Below are 20727 nucleotides of genomic sequence, written 5' to 3'. Positions count from 1 at the left end.
GGGCCACCATTGAAGCCAGGCCCACTACCAACCACACAAATTGTTAGAGTCACACCCAGGGACTGGACAAACATATTAAATCTCCACTCTAGGTAACAGCACCTATATTAATGAATTTGGCCAGACCCAACCTTATTGTCTTCCCTTTGGATGAAGACCTCTATAATATATTCTAAATATGCTTCCCAGATTTTTGACAATACAAGTTGTCTTTTAACTGTTAGGTTTACTGTGCACATGGTATTTCCTCCCCTTAAGTAGACCTTGCCATTTTTCTTCTGAGCTATACTGGGAATTAGTTATTGTTGTGGGCTTGGAGGTTTGGTGAGAATCTTGATGTGGATTTTGAGGAGGTAGATGTTTTTAAATTTGGGGTATCATCCACACATAAATTATATTTAAGCCATAAGATTGGCTGTGGTCAGTTACTCACCAAGAAAGTGAGTGTGGATAGGGAAGAAAAGAGGTGCAAACCCAACATCTAGAGGTCAGGTTGGGGAAGATGAATCTGCAAAAGAGTCACGGCCAATGAGGTAAGAGGAAGACTGTGATTCCTAGACATAAGTGAGGAGTGTGTTTCAAGGAGAAAAGAGATCAATTAACTGAGAATTAACCATTGGATTTGGCCACATAAGGTTTATTGCTGCTCTTGACAGGCAGTTTGAATTGAATGATGGGGGCAATACTGTGATTGGAGTAGGTTTAAGAGAATACATGGAAAGAACTCATAAACAGAATGTAGGCAATGTTTCTGATGAGTTTTGTTATAACAAGAGTAGAGAAATAAAGTGGGAGCTGAAGAGGATTTCAGGTCAGAGGAGGATCTCTCTCTTTCTCTCAGGATGGGATGTTTTACAGCATGTTTCTACGATCATGTGAATGATACAGTAGATACAGAAGAACTGATGTGCAAGAGGGTGAGGGGAGAAATGTCCTAATGTCCCTGATGAAGTAAGATGAGATAGAATGGAATCCAGTGCTCAAATGGAGGGGTTGGCTTTAGGAGCCCAGACAGTTCATTTTTAGGAACAGGAGGAAAGATAGTAACTGGGCACAGATGTAGGATGGGTAGATATGATAGAAACTTGTAGAAATACTCTTCTTTTTTTTTTTTTAGGATTTTATTTATTTATTTGGCAGAGAGAGACAGCCAGCGAGAGAGGGAACACAAGCAGTGGGAGTGGGAGAGGAAGAAGCAGGCTCCCAGCGGAGCAGGGAGCCTGATGCAGGGCTCGATCCCAGGACCCCGAGATCACTCCCTGAGCCGAAGGCAGACGCTTAACAACTGAGCCACCTAGGCGCCCCTAGAAATACTCTTGTGAGTGTTTTTATTTTCTCAGCAAATTAGTAAATAATGTCAATTTGAAAATAATTATTTTTGAAAATTTCACTAAAATTTTCTAAAATTTTTGCAAATATTATTTTTCATTAATTTTATTGAGGCATAATTTACATTCAGTAAATGTACAGAGCTTATGTGTAGATCAGTTAAGACAAATGTACCCCCCCCATGTAACAAACACCCCAGTCAAGACAAACACAAGATAATCCTATCAACACAGCAAGTGTGTTCCAGTCCATTTCTATTTAAGCCCCTCATCCCTCTCCCCTCCACCCCTTGCTGCCCAGAAATGCCAGGCAACAATTGTTCTGATTTTTGTCAGTATTGATTAGTTTTACATATTCTTTACCTTCATATAGATGGATTAGTAAAGTATTTAGTGTTTTGTGTCTGACTTCATTTACTCAGCACAATGTTTTTGAAATCATCCATTTTGGGACACCTGGGTGGCTTAGTGGGTTAAGCATCTGCCTTTGGCTCCGGTCTTGATCCCAGGGTCCTGGGATCGAGTCCTGCATTGGGCTCCCTGCTCAGCGGGGAGTCTGCTTCTCCCTCTGCCGGCCACTCCCCCTGATGTGCTCTCCCTCACTCTGACAAATAAATAAGTAAAATCTTCAAAAACACCGAAATCATCTGTTTTATAATGTGTATCCGCAGTTCATCATTTGTTATTGCTGATTAGTATACCACTGCAGGAACACACCATAGTGAGTGTATTCATTCTCCTATAGATGAACATTTGGTGGTCTCAAGTTTGGGGCTATTATGGATAAAGCTGCGGTAAACATTCTTGTGCTAATCTTTTTTTTTTTAATCTTTTTGACCATTGTGTCTCAACTCCAAAATCTGTGCATTGGGACAGATCTTTCTTTTAGCTTCAGATTCATACGCCCTGTTGCCTACTTGAATCACCACTTGAATGGTTCCTAGGTTCCTCAAACTCAAAATGTCCCAAACTGAACTCTCCCGTAAACCTGCTTCTCCAGTATCTCCACTCTCGTTGATAGTATCACCCAGTAACCCCTGCTAGAAACTAGTAATCATGTTTAACTCTCTCCCTCACCTGCAATGTTCAATCGTTTTGTTGATTCTTACTCCTAAATATCTTTTATAAAAATTTCTCAAATCCACCCATTAATCTACGCTATAGTCCAATCCTTTATCTACATAGGAAAAAATATACTTTCTGATACTCAAATCTGATTACTCTTCCTGTTAAACTATGCCACAATATCCCTTGACTTACCTTTAGGACAAAAACCAAACCCCTTAGCATGGCATATACTCATGATCCAGCCCCTGACTACCTCTGTAGCCTGATCTCTAAGCTCCAGCCACAGTGAACATGTTTCTATTCTTCAAATGTCCTGTTGTAAGAGCCCTTCACTTTGCTTAAAACATTCCCTCCCCTCCTCTTGTATGCCTGGCTAATTCCCAGCAAGCTTTTAGGTGTCAGCTAAAATTTCACTTCCCTTGGTCTGTCCTCTTCAACCCCTTAAATTAAGGTCAGTTCCCTTTACTTATATGCTTTATAGCACATACTCAATTATAATTATGTGTTAAATTTCTTTATTTCCCCATAGCTCCAAGACAATAGTCTTCTTGTTCACTGATGCATTTTCAATGCTTAATGAATAAATAGCAAGTCAATAAATACCTGTTTATTGAATGAATGAATGAATGAATGAATGAATAATATTTAATGGGCTTTAATGTCCACTGCCCATATTTTATAGCACAACTTCCTTATTTGGAACATTTATTTTTATTTCATTATTAGTTAGCTGAATATATGCCCCAGATTTCTTTAAGGAAGAGAATAAGAGTGTTATTTTATTCTGAAGCCTCTCATGTTTGTCTCTTGCCATCACACCTAAACACATTGATTCACACTCAGTTCTCACTTAAACAGGAGCTTGGATTTTTTTTTAAAGACTTATTTATTTTTTGAAAGAGAGACAGAGAGAGAAAGAGAGCATGAGCAGGGGAGGGGCAGAGGGAGTGGGAGAGAGAATCCTCAAGCAGACTCCCCATTGAGCTTGGAGTCTGATACAAGGCTTGATCCCAGGAACTGAGCCAAAGTTGGACACTTAACCAACTAAGCCACCCAGGCACCCCTTGGATTTCAAATTTTATCCCCCAAACTTTGTTACAAACTCTCTTATAATGGAAGTTCTAAATGAGGACTACCTGATTTTTGGTCATTTATAAGTAATCTGTTTTCATGTCTGCCTGAATGCTTACAAAATTCTTATCATCCATTTTCCCCCCCAGGATATGTCTAGAAGTGAGAGGTTTTTTCCATTTATTTTGTGTCACATTTTCCTCTATTTTAAAATCTTCTTTTAGGTCCAAACATCTTTATCAATTTATCTTTGATTTATATTACTTCGTCCAGATTCTTCTGGGTTACTCCTCAGACATACTCGTAATTCTGTTTGGGTTTTAGCTCATCTTCTCTACTTCTGTTCCTTCTGAGTCTCTTTTGTACAGGCCATAACTTCTTGCTTTCTTATTGATGGTGTCAAACAGATTTCTAGATGAAAGTCACTTTCAGAGATAAGTAAATCTTCTGATTCTTCTGGATTATTTTCCTTTTCCCTTTTTGATATCATTTTGTATGTCTTTCTCTGGCAAAAAGAGGGCTTGAGCGCCTGATATGGACAAGAATTCCGAGGATTTGGGACAGATTGTGTGCCAGGAGAAAGAGCTGGCCAACAGTTGTGGGTAGGGAGCAAAGGGGAGCTGGCGTCTAAGAACCTTGCCAAGGAGCCTTGAGAAGCAAATAATAATCTGAAACATGAAATCTTTGGGGGAAGATGAACTCAAGAATTGGATTTTTTTCAAGATTTTCAGGCAAGACTGACCTTAGCTAGTAGGTTCTAGAGGCAGAGCCAGGGATGTTAACTTGAGGAAATAAAACACATAGCTTTTCATAGTGCTAGATTTGGGGGGAATTAAGACCTTAGGTCAGTTTGGATAATTTCCCTCCTTCTTTATTTCCCATCTATATCCAGTATAGCCATCATACACCCAGGCAGGAAATACAGATTTCCTTTGGTTTCACTCTCAGATCCCTAACAAGAGGACAGATTAATATGCCCATGTCCATAGTAATTCCCAGTGGTTTTGTTTGACATGGCTCTGCTATACTGTGATAGGATATTGTGGTCCAAATGTCACTGCCTGAGGTATAGGAGCTAGCTGGTTCTCTGACAAACCAGATCAATGGAATCCGTGATCTATCATCAGCTCTGCAAGCATTGTGACCAGCACTCTGCCTATACACTTTGTTCCTAGGGACAAATCTGCCAGGACACAGTAAACGATCACCTGCTCTCCACCCCTACCTCATTCTTCCCCACCAAATTTTGGAAGTTGCAGTCTCCAGATACACATAGAAAGATGATAGCCTGCAACATGACCATACCAAAAAGCAAGGTATGGCACCACAAAGGAGCCAGCTGCTCAGTCTGCAGCTCTGCATGGAGCCTGGCATCCTGAGTCAGCAAGCTGACAGTGGGGAAAGGAGGCTCAACCTCTCTGTCTTCTTTCAGATGGATGGATCTGCTCTGTATAATGAGGCAGCGCACGAATGGGCCACCAACTGTTTTCCTGAATCCATCTTCATCAGCCTCATACTTTGGGGTAATTCCTCCTGGCAATAAGAGGCTTGTCATCCTTTATGATCTGCATTGGTATGAATTTTATCATTTTTCTTCGTCTTTTTATGTGTTTCAGGCAGCAGTTGGGAGAGGCTGAGTCAGGGGCCGCTAGCCAAATACCATTTAAAACTGGAAATGCCTCATTGAGTTTTATTGTGATTGCATCAGCCTGTTCTCATTCCTCCAGCCTTTGACTGCAGGATTTCCCAGGGCCCAATTTTTGGTTGGCTGCTCAGTCTGCAGTCTCTTTCAGGGGATTAATCTGCTCTTACACCTTTATATCTGGTACCTGATGAGTCTCAAACTGCTGTCTGTAGTCCTGTTTTCTCATCTAAATTGTGATCCTTTATTTTCTGATTAAAAGGCATTTTTACTTGTCTACCCTACAAAATTCTTGTGTCCTTGTTGGATGTACTTCTACCTTAATTATTAAAATTGTTAAACTAGTAGAGCCCAAAGTCATTGGGACAGGAAATAAACACTTTGTGCAAGGCTCATTTGGTTAAACTGTGGGAGACATAATCCCAATTTCACTCTTTTGCTTGTTGGAGAGGAGAAAGTGTATCATATATTCATCAAAGGTTTAGAGCATTTACTTCATCCTGTACGGCCACACCCCAGCTTTGCACCTCGATATAGCATGGTCCCCTAGCTGGCAATGTAACTGAGTTTTCAATAGTCATGTCACTGTTCTATAAGATTTGCACCAACTGCTTCCGGGTGATTGGGTGTAAGACAAGACCTGTAAATTGAATGGATGTCAAACTATTGACTCAGAGTTCATTTGTCTGAAATAATGTTGTATGGAAAATTCATATCATGTAGGATATTTTCAGTTGCAAGAAACAGAATACCCACTGAGTCATAGTTCTTGAAGTTTTTCCCACTAGAAGGATCTCTGAGCATGAGTGGTGGGGAGGGGCAGAGGGAGAAGCAGGCTCACCGCTGAGCAGGGAGCCCCATGTGGGGCTTGATCCCAGGACTCTGGGATCATGACCTGATCTGAAGGCAGATGCTTAACCCACCCAGGTGCCCCTAATTTTTAATAAGAGATTATAGCTTTGTTTTGTGTCAAAGTCCTGCTATGATTTTTCTAACAAACCTTGACATGTTTTCTATATAACATTATAATCAGCCACACGTTGGACATCACTGGCTCAGAACTACTTGCACTTTGGCCTGGATAAGTTGGGATATTCTCTCTAAAATGAAGATCAGTTCGGTACTCTCTCTACCATAAGAAAGAGACACAGTACAGTTGATCCTTGAACAACACAGGTTTGAACTACACTGGTCCACTTATACATAGATTTATTTCAGTAAATACAGTACAGTACTGTAAAAGTATTTTCTCTCTCTTATAATTTTTTTTAAAAGATTTTATTTATTTATTCGACAGAGAAAGACAGCCAGCGAGAGAGGGAACACAAGCAGGGGGAGTGGGAGAGGAAGAAGCAGGCTCACAGTGGAAGAGCCTGACGTGGGGCTCGATCCCAGAACTCCGGGATCACGCCCTGAGCCGAAGGCAGACGCTTAACCGCTGTGCCACCCAGGCGCCCCTCTCTTATAATTTTCTTAATATTTTCTCTAGCTTATTTTATTGTAAGAATACCACATAAAATACAAATAACATACAAAATATGTCTCAGTCGACTGTTTATGCTGTTGGTTAGGCTTCCAGTCAAGAATAGGCATTAGTTAAGTTTTAGGGAAGTCAAAAGTTATATAGACTTCAGACTTCTGCCTGTGTGTGAGGGTTGGTGCCCCTAACTCCCCTGCTATTCAAGAATCAACTTTTCTTTGTGAGCCCCTTTGGATTTTGGAGGTAACATATATATCACATGGGTCTGCTGTTCTAACCCATTTTCAGATGAACACAAAAGATGCTTTGAGAGGGACCCAGAGAAAGAAGTTTCTCTAGCTGATTGTTTAAGGTCCCTGGCAGTGTTAAAAGTGTTAAAAGTCAGTGTGAAAGGCTTCATACTGTAGAATAGGAATAACACGACAGTGTCAAAAAGGCAAAACTATCAAGACAGTAAAAAGATCAGCGGCTGTCAGTGATTTGGAGAGAAGGGAAGACAGAGGATTAAGCAGGTGGAGAAAAGGGGGTTTTTATGGTGGTGAAACTATTCTGTATGATGCTGTAATGTTGGATACATGACATCATGCATTTTTCAAAACCCAAAAAATTATATAACACAAAGAATAAACCCTAAAGGAAACCATGGACTTTAATAGTATATCAATATTGGTTCATAAATTGTAACAATGTATCCCCCTAATGCAAGATGTTAATAATAGGAGAAACTATGTAGGGGGAGAAGGTGGTATTTGGAACTCTCTGTACTTTCTGTACAATTTTTCTGTAAACTTAAAACTGCTGTAAAAATAAGTATATTAATTAAAAAGCAGGTACTAATTTTTACTAAGAGTGCAGTCTAAATCAATATTGCAGAAGAAAATATTTCATTGATTGGGAGTATGCTTCATCCTACCTGTATTTTAATAGGCCTCCATGTTTGTGTGGAGTAACATGCTATTTTTTCTTCTTCATCGGGGCCTACTGGAACAAGAAGAGAGCTACATTAGCTTTTGAGGGCTTCTCTATGATGGTTCTGCTTTTGATTAAATCCCTTTGATTCACTAGCCTCCCAGTAAAAAAATAAATTAGAGGTTCTCAGTAAAAGGAAACACATGCATCTAATTTTTGCTCCCTTCAGAAATTCCACCAAAACTTAGTAAAAAAAAAAAAAAAAATTAAGACCAGAAACTGACAAGCCAGAAAACAGGAGAATACACAACATCAATGACATTTCATAGGCTATGAAGCAGATAGGTTGGTGGTTACCAAGGGGAGTCCAGAGAAAGCAAGCTCTTAACCTAGGAGGGGAAAACCCAAGAACTAAACTGATTATTTGCATTGCAGAAATGTTTAAAATGCCAAGGGTTATCAGGACCAGGCACCTCTGAAAATGGAAATAAAAGTTGGGGGAATGTTAAAAATGAAAGATTCGTTGAAAGCTAATGAAAGATCAGATAGCTAAATCTTGTTTCTTACTCCCTGCCCCCACCATAGGCTAGAGACTTATTTGGGGAGGGTAAAACCCAGAGTGTCTGGTCTCAAGGTCATCAGTCACAGTGAAACACGGAGTACATACCAGACATGTGGGAATGTGAGTGCATCTGAATGCTGAGTCCTGAGTCCTCTAATCCCATCTGACTTTAAGATATTGGCAATTAGGCCTAGACCCTGTGGAAGATCTCTGGGGAACAGACCATCCCGGGAAGAAAGCTAAAGATACCAATTCAGGGATTCCTCAACAAACAACCCAGTCATAAAACTCAGAGCTGACATATACTTAAAGCTTTCTATTTTTTTAAAGTTTTTATTTAATTCCAGTTAGTTAACATACTGTGTTATATTAGTTTCAGGTGTACAATATCATGATTCAACAATTCCATACCTTACCCTGTGCTCATCACAAGTGCACTCTTTAATCCCCATCACCTATTTAACCCATCTCCCCACCCTCCCTTTTGGCAACCATCAGTTTGTTCTCTATAGTTGAGAGTCTGTTTCTTGGGGGTGCCTCTCTGGCTCTGTTGGTAGAACACACAACTCTTGATCTCAGGGTTGTGAGTTTGAGCCCCACATTGGGTGTAGAGATTACTTAAAAATAAAATCTTTTTTTTTTAAAGAGTCTGTTTATTGATTTGCCTCTTTCTCTCTCTCTCTCTTTTTGTCCCTTTGCTCATTTGTTTCTTTCTTAAATTCCACATATGAATGAAATTGTATGGTATTTGTCTTTCTCTGACTGACTTACTTCACTTAGCATAATACCCTCCAGCTCCATGTGTATACTTAGAGCTTTCAATTAGCTCTTAGTGTCCTATTCTTAAATATGAGCAAACAAAAAATTGAGTAATGGAAAGTTGAAGAAAGCCTATAAAGGAGGATAAAACCCCAAAGAAATAAGTGCAAGAAAGAACATTTGAGGAAATAGCAATGAGACAAGGAGAAAAAAAAAAAAACTTAAATACAAGACACTACATTCATGAAACAAGATGTTACATCAAAACAATATTCAGATTATAAAAATATTCTTTGGAATGTAAGTTATGGTAGCATAAATGAAAAACTCAACAGAAACGTTGGAATTTCCAGTTGAGGATCTTCCAGAGAGTAGAGCAAAAAAACCAAGAGCTAGGCAATAAGAGAGAAAAAAGAAAAGAAATACAGAGAACAAGTTCAAGAGGTCCAACATCTGAATAATAGGAGTTCCAGACAGAGAAGTAAGAAAACGATTGGGAAGGTATTAAAAGATAATTCACAAAAATTTCCCAGAACTGAAGCTCATGAGTTTTCAGATGGAAAGATCTCACTGCGTGTATATACCAGGGATGAAAAAAGACCCACACCCAGCCATATTATTATGAAATTTCAGAACACTAGAGATGAAGAGAAGATCCTACAAACTTCCAAAAAGAAAAAAAAGAGGCTTCATACAAAGGATCAAGAATCAGAGTGTCTTTTGACTCCTTGGTAGAAATACTAGAAAGCAGAGAGCAAGGTGAAATGATCTCAAAATTCTGAAGGAAAATTAATTGCAACCTAGAGTTCTATATCCAGTATGCATGTAGAGGGAAAGAAGATATTTTCAGACATTCAAGATCTCAAAAAATTTACTTCCCAGGTATCCTTTCTCATGAAGTTACTGAAGGTTATGTTGCAACAAAACAGATCTATCCTAGGAGAAAATAGAAAGGAACCCTCGAGATGTTTGCCAAGGGAGATCGTAGGATGCTATCATCACAAGTCAAAACTGGAGTAGGTCAGAGTCCCTGGGACAGAAATATTTTGAAGATAAAATTGATAGAATATATTAATAAATTTAAACATTTGGCAGAGTTTGATTGAATTAGGGATAGACAATTAAGCAAACACATACATGAAAATTATTAACTCCAGGGAAAGCAAAACATTTGCAGGTGGAAAAAATGACCATAGTTGACTGTATCACTGTTCTGAAAGCGTCATTGAAAGGGTTTAGCAGCATAAAGTTGAACAAAAATCAAAGTGGCTGTGCTAATGCTTTAGCAAAGCTCTATTTTAAACTAAGTAACCTTTTCTCTCTCTCCCACAAACCTCCGCTCCTCCCTTCTTAGCCTTTTGTTTTAGGAACCTGGTCCTACCCTAAATACGTGACTAATGAGGCTGGCAGCACATACACAGTTCCCGTGAAAATTGGCTAGATCTGAGTTGCCTGGGTGGCTCAGTCAGTTAAGCATCTGCCTTTGGCTCAGGTCATGATCCCAGGGTCCTGGGATTGAGTCCCGCATTGGGCTCCCTGTTCAGCAGGGAGTCTGCTTCTCCCTCTGACTGTCACTCTGCCTACTTGTGCTCTCTCTCTCTTTCTGACAAATGAATAAATAAAATCTTTTAAAAAAATTGGCTAGACCCTGTATTTCCCTAGGAAACCCTCAGCCCCTTCCTCCTAGCAAGCTTGAAAATTTTGAAGACATTAGCCTGCTGCAGCCTCCTTTGCCTGGCAAAGCAATAAAACAATTATTCTTCTTTATCCCAAACTCTTTAAAAAAATTTTTTTTTATTTAAATTTTAGTTAGTCAACATATGGTGCAATATTGGTTTCAGGAGTAGAATTCAGTGATTCACCGCTTACATACGACACCCATGCTCATCACAAGTGCCTCCTTAATAGCCATCACCCATTTAGCCCATTCCCCCCCAACCTCCCTCCACAACCCTTCAGTTTGTTCTCTATCATTAAGAGTCTCTTTCATTTGTTTCCCCTCTTTTTTTTTCTTTTTCCCCCTTTCCCATATGTTCATCTGTTTTGTTTCTTACATTTCACATAAGAGTGAAATCATACTATGTCTCTCTCTGACTTATTTCACTTAGCATAATACTCTCCAGCCCCATCCACATCATTGCAAATTGCAAGATTCATTCTTTTGTTGGTTGAGTAATATTACAGTGTGTGTGTGTGTGTGTGTGTGTGTGCACCACATCTTCTTTATCCATTCATCAGTCGATGGGCATTTGGGCTCTCTCCATAGTTTGACTGTTGTTGATAATGCTGTTGTAAACATCAGGGTGCACGTACCCCTCCTTCAAATCGGTATTTTTGTATCCTTTGGGTAAATACCTAGTTGTGCAATTGCTGGATTGTAGGGTAGTTCTATTTTATAACTTTTTTGAGGAACCTCCATACTGTTTTCCAGAGTGGCTGCACCAATTTGCATTCCCATCAACAGTGCGAGAGGGTTCCCCTTTCTCTGCATCCTCATCAACACCTGTTGTTTCTTGTGTTCTTAATTTTAGCCATCCTGACAGGTGTGAGGTGGCATCTCATCTGGTTTTGATTTTCATTTCCCTGATGATGAGTGATATTGAACATCTTTTCATGTGTCTGTTAGCCATCCGTATATCTCCTATGGAAAAGTAACTAGTCATGTCTTCTGCCCATTTCTTAACTGGATTATTTGTTTTTTGGGTGTTGAGTTTGATAAGTTCTTTATAGGTTTTGAATACTAACCCTTTATTAGATATGTCATTTGCAAATATCTTCTCCCATTCTGTAGGCTGCCTTTTAGTTTTGTTCATTATTTCCTTTGCTGCGTAGAAGCTTTTTATCTTGATGAAGTCCCAATAGTTCATTTTTGCTCTTGTTTCCCTTGTCTCGGGAGATGTATCAAGAAAAATGTTGCTATGGCCAATGTCAGAGACATTACTGCCTGTGTTCTCTTCTGGGATTTTTATGGTTTCAGGTCTCACTTTTAAGTATTTAATCCATGTTGAATTTATTTTTGTGTATGGTGTGAAAGAGTGGTCCAGTTTCATTCTTCTACATGTTGCTGTCCAGTTTTCCCAACACCATTTGTTAAAGAGACTTTTTTTTTTCCATTGGATATTCTTTCCTGCTTTATTGAAGATTAGTTGACCATATAGTTGTGAGTCCATTTCTAGCTTTTCTATTCTGTTCATTGATCTATGTGTCTGTTCTTGTGCCAGTACCATATTGTTTTGATGATTACAGCTTTATAATATAGCATGAAATCCAGCATCATGATGCCTCCAGTTTCATTTTTCTTTTTCTGGATTGCTTTGGTTATTTGAGGTCTTTTTGTTGCATACAAATTTTAGAATTGTTTGTTCTAGCTCTGTGAAAAATGCTGTTGGTATTTTGCTAGGGATTACATGAATGTGTAGATTACTTTGGATAGTATAGACATTTTAACAATGTTTGTTCTTTCAATCCATGAGTATGGAATGTTTTTCCATTTCTTTGTGTCTTCTTAAATTTCTTTCATAAGTGTTCTATAGTTTTCAGAGTACAGATCTTATACCTCTTTGTTTATTCCTAGGTATCTTTCTGTTTTTGGTGCAATTACAAATGGGATCGATCCCTTCATTTCTTTTTCTGCTGCTTCGTTATTGGTGTATAGAAATGTAACAGATTTCTGTACATTGATTTTATACGCTGCAACTTTGCTGAATTCATGTATTAGTCCTACCAATTTTTTGGTGGAGTCTTTCAGGTTTTCTACATAGAGTATCATGTCATCCGCAAATAATGAAAGTTTGACTTCTTCCTTGCCAATTTGGATGCCTTTTATTTCTTTTTGTAGTCTGATTGCTGAGGCTAAGGCTTCTAGTACTATGTTAAAAAATAGTGAAAGTGGATATCCTTGTCTTGTTCCTGACCGTAGAGGAAAAGCTCTTAGTTTTCTGCCATTGACGATGATATTAGCTCTGGGTCTTTCATATATGGCCTTTATGATGTTGAGGTATGTTCCAACCTACTTTGTTGAGGGCTTTTATCAAGAATGGATGCTGTATTTTGTGAAATGCTTTTTCTGCATCTATTGAGAGGATCATATGGTTCTTATCCTTTCTTTTATTAATGTGGTGTATCACGTTGATTGATTTGTGACTATTGAAGTAGCCTTGTAGCCTAGGAAGAAATACTATTTGATTGTGCTGAATACTTCTTTTAAGGTACTGTTGGATTCGATTTGCTGGTATTTTGTTGAGAATTTTTGCAACCATGTTCATCAGGGATATTGACATGTAAGTCTCTTTTTAGTGGGGTCTTTGTCTGGTTTTGGAATCAAGGTAATGCTGGCCTGCTAGAATGAGTTTGGAAGTTTTCCTTCCATTTCTATTTTATCCCAAACTCTGTCTTTGCATTATATTTTGGTTTTGAATCACAGAGGTTAGTTTTCAACAACTTATATACTTATAATAATACAAACACCATATATTTATCTAATCACTATATTGTGATGGTGAGAAATGGGAACTGATTGTATATGTATGTGTTTAATTGTGGTGGGGTGAGGAAAGCCGATAGGGAATATCTACCACTAAAGAGTGAGTAGCAATATAGACATGTGATTTAGAGTATAGAGGTATGTGGGAAGAAAGTCACCAAGAGTTGAAAGTAATTGTCTTTCATACCAGGGGAGTGATGGGTAGAAGGACTGAGGACTGTTTTTTGCTTTAACATACCTTGTTAAAGTTGTTCACGTTTCTTAACTTGTTCACTTTTTTAAAAATGAAGACAAAAGTTAATTTATTATTACAATATTTCAGAGACATTATTTAGGACAATGCAATCGTTATTATTATTTTTTTTACCATGTCTTGTACATGGTGGGAACTCTCAATTGTTTTTTTAATTGAATCTTTATAAAATTTTATATATTTATTTCAGAGAGAGAGAGTGAATGAGAGAGAGAAGGAGCAGGGGGAGGGGCAGAGGGAGAAGCAGACTCCCTGCTGAGCAGGGAGCTCAATGGGGCTCCATCCCAGGACCCTGGGATCATGACCTGAGCAGAAGGCAGATGCTTAACCGAATGAGCCAACCAGGCGCCCAGAATTGAATCTTTTAAAATGTGTCAGCAGTTGTAACAAGTCATTACTGGCCTGTAAGACCCTTGAGATCAAGGATTCCTATACATCTTTATAGTTCCTTCAGAGCATGGTGTGGCATCATCTGCATTTTACTTGTATTAATGTGTAGGATTTTGCATGTATAAGTCTCACAAAGAAGTAAGTCAAATTCCTTTATATATTAGTGAACTCTAAATGATATCGAGTTGAATATTTAACTTTACAAGTAGACTCTGCCTCTCAGCCAAGAAATCAGCCAACAAAATTTTTTTGAGCGCTTATTATGGGCAAGACAGATCACATAGTTCTTTATTAACTAAATTACATTCCCTAGAAAAAGAAGCTGAGGGATTTGTCCAAGGTCACCCAGAGAAACAGGCAGCACCACCTCTTCTAAATCAGATCATTTGCCAAATTTTTGTGATAAATACACTCAGAGAAGGTGTGAGGAAAAAGTCAGAAGGGTTTATCCCACTTGAGATTAGCAGGCAGCGTAATTGGTTTTTGACTGAAGTGTTGATGGATAAAAGACAAAAACTGGTGTGTAAGTTCAGCTTTCACTTTGTTGAAAGGGGATTAAAAATAGAAAGGAATTCTATTTAGGTTTAGACAGTGAAGGTTGAGATATAATAAGAACTTTTATAAAGGAGTGGGCTTGAGCTCTTCTTTCCTACTAAAGAGCCCAAATTATGAAGCTGCCAGAATAAGCATGGTGTCTGCTTGCTTGTATTTCTGGTGTCCTGATTAATCACATGGTCATTCTAAATCAGCAGTTTTTAATCTATAAATTCACAGCTCTAGAGAGTTCATATGAGATTATCCAGACACTATTTAAAGGACCAGAGATCAAGGAAACAAAGGAGGCTCTTCATAGGGGGTATGTAAGCACTTTCCTAATCCTATGGCACTTGGTAATTTCTAACAAAGTAGATATGGTGTATTTGTCAAGCAATCTCTTCCAAGGGATTCTTCTCCTCTTCATTTGTTCCCTCTCATAAATGAAATTTATGTTTTATACATCCAATAGGGGGCAGTTATTTTAAGTAGAACAATTCTGCTGCTTTAATAGCTGCTTCCTGTATGGAATCTTATCTTGGACATCTTAGACTTAAACAAAACAAAACAAAACAAAAACAAAGTACAGGAAAACTTCAGAAGAGCATCCCAGGACCTCAGGGACTATAAATATTTTCAGAAAACTGTGGAAAGAATGGATTCTAGGAAATAGCAAGTGTAAGAAAACTGCATTAATAATTACTATTTAAAAATCTGCCATATGGGAGATAACCACAAACTTAAAAGGACTTGTCTATTAGCTTCCTTAATTTTAAATTGATTTTCAGAGACATATTTTCTAGGTAAAATCAAAGGAAGCAGTCTGCATTTTTAGCATTAAATGTTGGAAGATGTAATTCAATACTAACATTTTGCATTCACTGTTCTATACTTTTAAAAATGCTGTTCTGTCTATATTATGAAGTAAATAACACAGGCATTATTAACATTTATAGATTGAGGAAACCAAGACCTGAGAACTTAAGTGTCATAGCTAAGACCTCACAACTACATCATGAAAGGCAGGACCAGAATTCTTATTCCACTGTTTCATTCTTTACTGTCTATCAGTAAACACTGTATCTTTGATTAATTACGGGCATTCCTACTTTATACTTCAGCATATGAAGACAAAACAAAAAATCTTAATGGGATGGTTCAAGGTCATTCTGTAAGAGAAATGAACAGCTAAGGAAAATACATGAGCACTGACTTGAAATCCTTTGCTCAAATCACTTGACCACAATAAATGTAAGAGTGAAAGCTAAAGAGTATGCAGAACACATTGTCCATTACTGTTCTTAAGGTTTGCCCTAGATAAAAGGTTTCCATTAAAGCCCATCTCTTCTTGGCAAACACTGTAGCCTTTGGGTAACTATTTGTCTCCTCTAGAAATATTAGAAACAATAGAGAAAAAAAATTTCGGTAAATAATGGAAATGAAACAATCCTCTATGATGAGCAAAAGTCAGAAAGATTAAATTTTTTACAACTCAAATATAGGATTATGTTCATCAGACAGATTAATGTTTATAACAAGCATAAACTGTTGTGTGGCCAAATAATTAAGATAATATTACAGTAACATTCTGTTAATCGGACTTTCAACACTTAATTTTAAGTCAAAGAAACCGCGCTATACACCAGACGAAGGATTGCCTTTGTATTCTTAGATTAGGGGAAAAAATGGATACTGTAGCAGAAATTGGTCATTATTTGGGCCACCTGACCAGCTTCTTTATATTTAGAAAATTCCTCACCTTGAACATCTTGGTGACATGCAATGATGTCTCCCAAAAGGAAGTGGAAGATGTCAGAGAGTCTTTTTCTCTGCGTCCCTTGTTGCTAAGGGGCAGGCATGTGATACAGGATTTTTAATCAGACATCTCTGCCAGACCTTTGGTTCAGAGCTGAAGATAAAAGCTGTTTCTCTCTATTGTTCCCTCTGTCACTGTCTCTCTCCTAGTGTCAGTACAGTTACTGTTAAGCAACAGTTTCTACTGCAGAAATGGCCCAAGGGCATCAAGTGCGTGATGTCTGTCGCACCAGCTCTAGGCTGACCACTTTGTCACAGTTTGCCTCACACTTTTTCAGTCATAGCTTGGAAAATTCTGAATCCCTGAGGACCTCTCAGTCCCAGGAAAACCAGGAGGGTTGGTTACTCTACCCAGCTTCCTCATTAGGTCAGTTCTATGGGAAGTTTATCTTTGCTGTTTAGCTTGAAGCCCACTTGTTTAGTGCTTCCAGCAGTTCTGTGAGCCATTCAACACACTTTCTTAAAAAAAAAAATCTGTGGAAGTCTAGCCCAATAGCCTTTTAATTAACTATTGTTCTGCTTAAATCAGCGAGAGTTGGTCTCTGTTCCTGTTACAAAGAACTTCAACTGAAACAGACACCTTTGTGTGGAAGTAGTTTTGAAACCTGTGTTTCACAGGGATCCTATGTTGTTCAACTCCTAAGGTTACTACAGACCCTATCTGATGTTAGTGAAGCCTTTTAATTTTGAAAGGTGTAGCAAAAGCATCAATATTAAGTATTCTTATCGTATTTTCTTTTTAGATTTTATTTATTTATTTGACAGACAGAGAGACAGAGAGAGAGAGAGAATACAAGCAGGGGGAGTGGCAGGCAGAGGAAGAAGCAGGCTCCCCATTGAGCAAGGAGCCTGATGTGGGACTCAATCCAAGGACCCTGGGCTCATGACCCGAGCCAACGGCAGATGCTCAACTGACTGAGCCACCCAAGCATCCCTTTTACCGTATTTTTGAAGTCCTGAGATCTTTCTCATGGTTGAGGCTGCTGTGAGCCATCTCCTCCTGGTGATGAGATAAACACTGACAATGTAAAATCACTTAAAAGTATGGTTGCTGACAGAAAATCTTTGCATTTTCCCATCCCATCCTATATCCCTGAAATTTATGAATGCTTATTTCTCAAGGTGAAAAGATTTTAAAGTAAAAAGACCAGAAGGAAGTGGTGACTTAAAAAAAGCCACTCAACTATTCATCTTTGGAACATATGTGAAGTTCTCTGTTGTCTCTCCTGATAGCTAGGCCATCCCTCCTGAACATACACACCTCTCCTTCAGCTTTACCTTCACGACATCCTCACATCCCTGTGCTTGGATTTATTTTGTCCTTTGGAGAGACAAACTTCAGTGAGGATACTTCTGTTCATCAAATGGTTATTAAAATGTTGTTCTATAAATTGTACCTCTTTGTTAAAGAAAAATAGAAAATAGAAGAAGACAAACAGAAACAAGCATCCATAATTCTGCCACTGCTCACATTTTGGTATTCTTTTTATGGAAGCATTCATGTCTATAGCTATAGAATGTTAGTTTAAAGAGCTTATTTATTTGTTTGTTTGTTTGTTTATTTATTTAGTGTGAGCAGGGGGAGGGACAAAGGGAAAAGGAGAGAATCTCAAGCCATCTCCCAAGGAGCACGGAGCCCAACACAGGGCTCGATCCCATGATGCGGAAATTATGACCTGAGCTGAAACCAAGAGTCAGAAACTTAACTGACTGAGCCACCCAAGGGTCCCTATAGCTATACAATTTTTTAAATTTGGGGTCATATAGGGGCGCCTGGGTGGCTCAGTCATTAAGCATCTCCCTTTGGCTCAGGTCATGACCCCGGGGTCCTGGGATCGAGCCCCATGTGTGGCTTCTTGCTCAGTGGGAAACCTGCTTCTCCCTCTCCTACTCCCCCTGCTTGTGTTCCTTCTCTTGCTGTCTCTCTCTCTCTGCCAAATAAATGGATAAACTCTTTTTAAAAAAAAAAATTGGGATCAAACTATATACACTATTTCAAAACCTGTTTTATTATTAGTATTGTGAATTTCCTTCCACATATATGCATATAGGTATTTTAAATGATTGCACACTTTATAATGTATAGAAGTATCAGAATGTATTATCAGTGAACTCTTGGACATTTTTAGCTTTTATCAATAATACTATTAAAAATTACATAGTCTGGGGCGCCTGGGTAGCACAGCGGTTAAGCGTCTGCCTTCGGCTCAGGGCGTGATCCTGGCGTTATGGGATCGAGCCCCACGTCAGGCTCTTCCGCTATGAGCCTGCTTCTTCCTCTCCCACTCCCCCTGCTTGTGTTCCCTCTCTCGCTGGCTGTCTCTATCTCTGTCTAATAAATAAATAAAATCTTTTAAAAAAATTATATAGTCTATCCTTGCAGGTTTTTCTGATTATTTCCCCAAAATAAATATTTTACATCAGAAGCTGTGCTCGTTTTTGAGACTTTTCTCATATTTTGCCCAAGTGCTTCACAGAAAAGTCATGTCATTTATGCTCCCATTAGTCGTCTATGAGACTTGCACCCTCAATAGCACTGAGTATTACCCTTCAATTTAATCTTTATATGGTAAACAAAGAGATGTCTCATTGTTTTACTGGTTAGTAGGGAGGCTACACATTATAATATATTTTTTGGTCTTGCATTCTGTCTTTTTTGAATTATTTGCTCCTATAAAAAAGTGCCCATTTTCTTCAATGTGGATGTTTGAGATTAACCACTTAGTTCTGAAGTACAAAAAAGTAAGCTCAGGGGCGCCTGGGTGGCATAGCGGTTAAGCGTCTGCCTTTGGCTCAGGGCGTGATCCCAGCGTTATGGGATCGAGCCCCACATCAGGCTCCTCCGCGGGAAGCCTGCTTCTTCCTCTCCCACTCTCCCTGCTTGTGTTCCCTCTCTCGCTGGCTGTCTCTATCTCTGTCGAATAAATAAATAAAATCTTTAAAAAAAAAACAAAACAAACAAACAAACAAAAAAAAAACAAAAAAGTAAGCTCAAATTTTGAAAAAAATTATCAACCCTTCCAAAAATTGTCATTCTTTGCTTTGTCATCACCGCCTAGCTATTTTGTTTAGTTTAGTTTGGTTTGGTTTTAGCTGTTTCGTTTTTATAAATTACTACCTCCCCGAAGTAGGTTTCTAGTTGATTTTCACTCTTATTCCCTTCTCAAAAAGTCCTTAGATTTTTGAAATTTATTTTCTCCCCATATTAATATACAATATTTATATTTATTATAAGAATAGACGCTGAAGAATTTATATCTTGTGTAGAAAGAAGTCAAGCAGGTAGTACCAAAATGCACTTAATCCCAATTGTTTTCTCTTTAGGTTAAAAATATTGTCTCCCTTTTGAAAATAAGAAAGTACATCTTGTGTCCTCTTCTATTTGAGGAATATATTAAATAAGTTTTAGGAACATATTAAACTATTAAATAAAATAGTTGCAATGCGGGTATTTGTCTCAAGGTGAGCGTTTAGAGGAAGTATAATCAGTATCTCTGGAGCAGTATTTGCTGCCTATTTCCCTATTACTTTGCTGCTTTTTGCTGGCCTTCATATATTTTATTACCTCAAAATCCATCATCACCCACTTCTAAAGCCTACCTGCTGGTTGTTGGTGAGGCTGTTAATATCAGTCACACCAGAGAGAGGAGAGTGGGCAGGAAACTCTTCAGGGGATCTTGGTTGCCTTCTATATCTTAGCTTTATTTTTAACTCTCTGCAATCAATGTTGATGACATTAGACATTTGCTTAATCTCAGTGCATTCAGTCACCCTGTCTTTGGCTCATTCCTCTCACACCTTAGAGCCTTCTCCCAAGCTACACCCTATGCTTAGAGTGACCATATGCTCTCTTTTTCTAGAGTCCCAATTTCAAATATTCTGTCATATTGCCAAATCAGATGTCAGACCATATGCTTCATATTTTCTTTGGGGGAAATATCTTCACTTACCTATGCTTCAGTTCCCTAATTCTGCTCATCGAGATTTCTATTGGTTTTGCGAAACAGTCTATGAAAAATGTTATTAATCCAAAAGACAGCTCAGATATCTTCTCTTATGGGAAGCATTCCTTCATAGCCTTCTTTCCTTTGATGTGGCTTAGAAGTGCTCCCACCAGAGCTCTCTATGCTTCCCTCCGCAGGGCACAACCCAAACCACAGATTGCTCTCGCCCACTCATTAGAATCACCATCCTTGGCATATTTGGGAAAAGTGAAGGGTGAGAAGGGTTGCTCCACATCTATTATGGACTCACCTACCTGCACTCTGCTGCTCAGGAAGGAATTCTCTGTCCAGTTAGAGAATACCCCTCCTTTTACTGCTGCTAATTGTTTGGATCATAGACTCTAATCCATAGTCTCTTTCTCCCTCCTAATAGCCTATGGATCTGAATATTCCCCAGCAGCACATTTCCTCATCTTGGTTGTTTCAGTC

General features: G+C 38.6%; 1 long non-coding RNA gene across 1 annotated transcript in view; it reads left to right on the top strand.

Annotated features, from left to right (window-relative positions):
- The window catches only part of LOC148110681 (uncharacterized), a 51298-nt gene that overhangs the window by 18105 nt on the left and 12466 nt on the right, over positions 1-20727 (top strand). Inside the window, exon 2 of the long non-coding RNA XR_015726507.1 lies at positions 4900-5040. This is a non-coding gene — a long non-coding RNA (uncharacterized LOC148110681). The remainder of the gene's footprint in view (positions 1-4899; positions 5041-20727) is intronic.

This window comes from Ursus americanus, chromosome 2 (assembly GCF_024610735.1).
Source record: "Ursus americanus isolate L20-20 chromosome 2, mUrsAme1.1.p, whole genome shotgun sequence".
In the NCBI taxonomy this organism is placed as follows: Eukaryota; Metazoa; Chordata; class Mammalia; order Carnivora; family Ursidae; genus Ursus; species Ursus americanus.
Note: the sequence above shows the minus strand (reverse complement) of the source record. Positions and strands in the feature narration are given on the sequence as shown.